Raw genomic sequence first — 6,089 nt, 5'->3', positions numbered from 1 at the left:
CTGATCTCCTCATCCTCCTCACCCCACTAGAGAAAGCACAAAGAGATCCAGAGAGAAAGAGCTCCATGAAACAAAAAAGTAATCGGACAGGCAGAGCAGATAGGACAACCAATAAACTAACATTGGGTTTCTGACCCTAACTATCACCATATTGAGACCTGCTAAAAGGAGGAACGCAAGAGTGTCTGTGTGTGTGTGTGTGTGTGTGTGTGTGTGTGTGTGTGTGTGTGTGTGTGTGTGTGTGCATGCTTAATGACAGTGCCAACACAGTCTCCTCGCCTGAATAAGTCAAGGGCCACATCAAGGGTTCTTGACATTCCTGCAAATGGATTTACTATGTAAACACAAGTGAAGAAACCAAGCCACATGGGAATTATCAACATTAAACCTGACTCTCGCACGCACCCATACACGCACACAAACACCTCACGCACACACACACACACACACACACATAAACACACCCAATATAATGGCATCCTTAACATCCCAAAAGAGGGGTTCTCCCTACTGTTCCAGAATATGGATATCTATTCATGCACAGACTGGATTACACTAATGAAGCCACTGGAGAGACACTTGAACATTTATGTTGGATCACTAATTGCCCAGGGACTAATCATCCTGAATAGTATGTGTGTGTGTGTGTGTGTGTGTGTGTGTGTGTGTGTGTGTGTGTATCTCCCCCCAGAACATAATTGACGTGTTGTGTTTGGCAAGTCTCGACTGAATGCTAGTTTGGTTTGGCTATTGTTTGCAATGTTGGGCGAAGCTGAGCAACGACAAAATAATTCTAGAGTAGGCTGGTGCGAGGTAATAGTTCAGTGTTTGTATCAGGGAAGCTGCACTAATTTTGGGCTAGGCTGCAGCTCCTTGCAGCTGATGAGCAGACAAAATAATTCTATAGAAGGCAGCTGGGACGATGGGGGCGGAGTTCAATTTAGAGCAGTATTTCTATTGGCTGGCAGCTCCAATCAGTATTTTATGTTAAAATTAGCAAAAAACTTACATTAATTAAAAATCTGTCCCTGTCACGGTCTGTCCGGGACCCCTGCGGATACCCGTGCCAAATATGAATGCTGTCAGGCCGACAGTGTCCGAGGAAAGTCCGGATAGAGGGACGGACAGACAGACAGGTCAGCAGACAGATAGACAGGCCGAGAGTAGCTCATTTATGTGTCCCCAGACAGTGTTTTAGAGGCTCAGGCTTTGACCAGAGTGGAGAGACCAGAGTGAGACCAGAGTGGAGGAGACCAGAGTGGAGAGACCAGAGTGAGACCTTAGTGGATGAGAAACCAGAGTGGGGGAGACCAGAGTGGAGAGACCAGAGTGAGAACAGAGTGGAGGAAACCAGGGTGAGACCAGAGTGGATGAGAGACCACAGTGGAGGAGACTAGAGTGGAGCGACCAGAGTGAGACCAGAGTGGAGACACCAGAGTGAGACCAGAGAGAGGAGAGGTGCAAGCTTCCTCTGCAGATCGCTGGCCTCGCCTCAGGCAGATAGTCTGGTCACACACACACACACACGCACACGCACACACACACACACACACCACCCAGTGCCTCACAACTACAAGGAAATAATAAACCAAATCTGACACACCCAAATACAGTGGAAATGACAAAGTAGTGTTTTGCAGTGGGCTTTTTGAAGTGTTTATACTTCTAATACCATGTACGTGTGTCTAGTAATGAGAAATAATAATAATAATAATAACAATAATAATGATGATAATAATAATAATAACAATAATAATAACGATAATAATAATGATAACAATATTACTACTAATAATATTAATAATAATAATAGTAATAATAATCTTTATTTGTATAGCACTTTTCATGAAAGCTGAAGTGCTTTAACATTTCCAAACAGCATAAAAACAATAATAAGAACAATAGTGATCAATAAAACACACAATAGCAATATATAAACCACATTATAAAACAAGAATAGACAACACAATCCAAAAGGGCATAGAACGAAGACACTGTGGACAAAATGATTCAAGTAATAAAAAGAATACAAGGATAAAAGGATTAGAGGAATGCTGCAAATTGTAAGCTAAATTAAAAAGGTGCATTTATGAAACAAAGTGTGAGGTGTAATATAAGTGCAATTTAAAATACTTTCAAGTATTGTGATGTACTGTATCTAACCCAGAAGAGCTGTAGGGTACGTGGAGGCGGAGCATGGAGGGGAGGGGGGGACTAGACGCTGGGGGGGGTTCTGTTGCTCAGAGCTCTCTGGCCCCCAGGCTGGAGGGCTGAACAGTCATGTGTCATAAATGGACGTGTTCTCTTCACACCCCTCCCTGTCAGAGCTCACATGTGAGGAGTGTGCTGACCATTCCTCCCTGTCTTCTTGTCTCTCTCTCTCTTACCACCCCCCCTTTTCTGTCTCTTACTGTCTCTCTTCATTACTCTTTCTCTCTGTCTCTCTGTCTCCCTCCCTTACTCTCTCTTTCTCCCCCTTTCTTTCCCCCTCTTGCTCTCCCTTACACTCTCTCTCTTCCCTCTGTCTCTCCCCCTCTCTGTCTCTCTTACTCTCTCTCTCTCTCTCTCTCTGTCACCACCCCATTTAACTGTCATTTGCGTCTCTTCTTTGAGATTCTCCACTCTTTCTCTTAAATCTGAATCTTTCTTTCATCTGTGTCACATCCTTTCTCTTACCCGTAGTCCTCCTCTTTTCTTCCTCTCCTTAAACAGTCACCACCACTCTGAGCATCTCTCTCCTCCACGTTCCCTTGTCACGTCTCCCTCTCTCCCCTCCCCCTGTGTGTGTGTGTGTGTGTGTGTGTGTGTGTGTGTGTGTGTGTGTGTGTGTGTGTGTGTGTGATCTCCGTCATTTCAACACAGCCAACAGCCATTAAATCAACAGTTCAACTCATGCTCCATAGGGTCATACATTATACAGTAGTTAACAGTCCTGTGTCAGTTTGTGTGGTTGTGTGTGTGTGTGTGTGTGTGTGTGTGTGTGTGTGTGTGTGTGTGTATGTGATCTGTCAACACAGCCAACAGCCATTCAATCAATACATTATACGCACTTAACAAGTCCTGTGTGTGTGCGTGTGTGTGTGTGTATGTGTGTGTGTATGTGTGTGTATATCCGTATGTGTGTGTGTGTGTGTGTGTGTGTGTGTGTGTGTGTATACAGTAGGTGTGGGTGTTTGTGTTTGAGTGTGTGTGTGCTTTGTTTCAAAATCTGTTGAATATCTGTTGAATATCAGCACACACACACAGGTGTACAATCCAATATTCATTGTTCCCATCTGGCTATAGTTCTTCTCATATTTATAAAGTCTTATCTTATCTTCTATGCTGGGGATTAATAAAGCCTTATCTTATCTTATCTTCTATGCTGGGGATTAATAAAGTCTTATCTAATATTGATAGATAAATAGAGTGTGTGATAATACTACGAACAGAGGAATTAAGATTCAAGGTTTCTTTGTTGTTACTGTACGTCCTTCATACAAGTAGAGTAAAATGCAACAAAACAGCAACAGACTAATGAAGAATCTCACCTTCATGTTTGCCACTCTGCTTAGTAAAAGTCCTCTCCTACCGCCTCCAATAAATACAGGTACAGGGTCCAGTATTGGTCAGTAAAGTCCAGTGAAGTGTCGGTAGAATCCAGGTGCCTGTAGAGCAGAGGAGAAGGGTGCTGGCATCACCAAACCTCCTAAGAATCAACAGAGAGAGTTCTATCATACAGTCACAGACAGAGGAGCACAGTCTCAGTGTACCCTCTCTCTCCACACTATCCCTCATCTGACACTCAGCTTCAGATCGCCCTCCCTTCTGCTCTCTCTCTCTCTCTCTCTCTCTCTCTCTCTGTGTCTCTCTCACATGCGCACATGAACCCTCTTGTCCCTCTCTTCACAGCTGCAAGCCAATGTCCATCTCTCTCTCGCTCTCTTTGCTCCCTACTCATCCTTGTATCCCTCCACCCACCCCCCCCCCCTCTCTCTCTCTTTCTCTCACACACACACACACACACACACACACACACACACACACACACACACACACACACACACACACACACACACATAGTGCCCCTACCATCCCCTGCTCTGTTGTGCCTTCAGCAAGCATTTTACTCCCTCCCTGCTCACTTCAACTGGATAATTGTTCATCCCTTCACCAGTCTCTCTTTTTCTCTGCTGATCTCCATCCCTCAGATTGTCTATATTGTTAATGAGATGAATATCACTGCTCAGTCTCATTCAAAGCTCTAGCATATCTTCTAGCATATATTCTCTCATCTGGCTTCGTGCCCCCTCTTCTCCCCTCCTGTAACACCACTTTCAAACGCCAAACGATAAAGTTAGAGAGAGAAAGAGAGAGAGAGAGAGAGAGAGAGAGAGAGAGAGAAACATATCACTGTATCCTTTGGCGACCTCCATCCCTGCTCTGCCCCTGTCGCCTGGGTTAAAATGCATGGGCACTGGGGCCTCCAGACACGGGTCACTTCACATCCTGCCCCCTGTCAAGCCTCATCCCTCCGCTAACTCCGCCCTCTTTCCTTCAGGGATGGCCTTCGCCTCGCCCCTGCTTCACCCTCACAATCTACAAACACGTCCTGTTCTCCTAGCAAACCCCACTGCTAATCCACTGAGGCTAGGCAAACACACTTTCAACCTCTGAGGAGGTACACAGGAGGCAGCTAGTTCACCCCAGACACACACAGCGCGCACACACACACACACACACACACACACACACACACACACACACTCACACAGCGAGGAAGAGTTTACTTTTTGGGAAGTGTGTAAACATTGTACAGTAGATAATTGCTTTCTAATTAATAAATTATACCCTTGGCAGGCTTGTATCTTTAGACAATGATCTTGCAATTAAGACACAGCATATATTGTTCATCCCACTCTCTCCACTAATAGCTTGCTTTTAACACAGCCACTCTGGTGAGGAGATGAGACTAATCGATATACACTGTCATGTTTACAGCCTCCATATGGCATCCCACTGACATCAGGACACATGACTCATCCATGACAAATATGAGGGAGAAAGCTGTGTGTGTGTGTGTGTGTGTGTGTGTGTGTGTGTGTGTGTGTGTGTGTGTGTGTGTGTGTGTGTATGTGTGGTTTAGCACATACACAAGGTGTACCTTGGCATGTGTAAAAGCCCATAAAGTATATGGTATATGTGTCATGCTGTATTTTGTTACTCACAGGTTGTGTAAAAGTGACTCAAAGCCAGAGGACATCTTTGAGGTGTCAGGACCATGACCCTTCCCAGCAGCCTTTGCTGCCTTCTCCAGAAGTTTCATTATGCCACTCTACCCACCTGACCACTGACAGACACACACACACACACACACACACACACACACACACACACACACACCACCCAGTGCCTCACAACTACAGGGAAATAAATCTGACACACTCAAATCCAGTGGAAATGACTAAGTAGTGTTTATGCAGTGGGCTTTTTGAGGTGTTTATACTTCTGATATACCATGTACCTGTGTCTAGTAATGAGAAATAATAATAACAATAACAACAATAACTAGGGCTGCGAGCAGCATTGAGCGGGCCCTCGCACCCCATGCGTGTCGGGGTGCGGCGCCGTTAAAGGCTGTGCTATTTCGGTGTCCAGTACTGAGAGAAACTTCCTGTCACCAGTAGGTGGCGCTCTAAGCGTGACTCAATACTGATGCATAGATGTGTTCAGGACGGTACCTTGATGAAGCGTGAGAAATGTAGAGTAAATCGGACAATGTATGTAGGAGTTATGATGACTTCCTGGTTGACCTGTAGGCGGCGCTATAAGTATGACTCAATACTGACCTACAGATGTGTTCAGGACGCGACCTTCATCAAGCATGAGCAATTTGGAGTAAATCGGATAACGTATGTAGGAATTATGAGTACTTCCTGTTTCACCAGTAGGTGGCGCTGTAAGTGTGACTCAATACCCACGCATAGATGTGTTCAGAATGCGACCTTCATGAATCGTCAGCAATTTGGTGCAGATCGGATAATGTATGTTGGAGTTATGAGGACTTCCTGTTTCACCAGTAGGTGGCGCTGTAAGTTTGACTCAATACC

The sequence above is a fragment of the Borostomias antarcticus genome, assembly GCF_949987555.1.
Source record: "Borostomias antarcticus genome assembly, chromosome: 4".
In the NCBI taxonomy this organism is placed as follows: domain Eukaryota; kingdom Metazoa; phylum Chordata; class Actinopteri; order Stomiiformes; family Stomiidae; genus Borostomias; species Borostomias antarcticus.
This window is presented reverse-complemented; position numbering follows the sequence as displayed.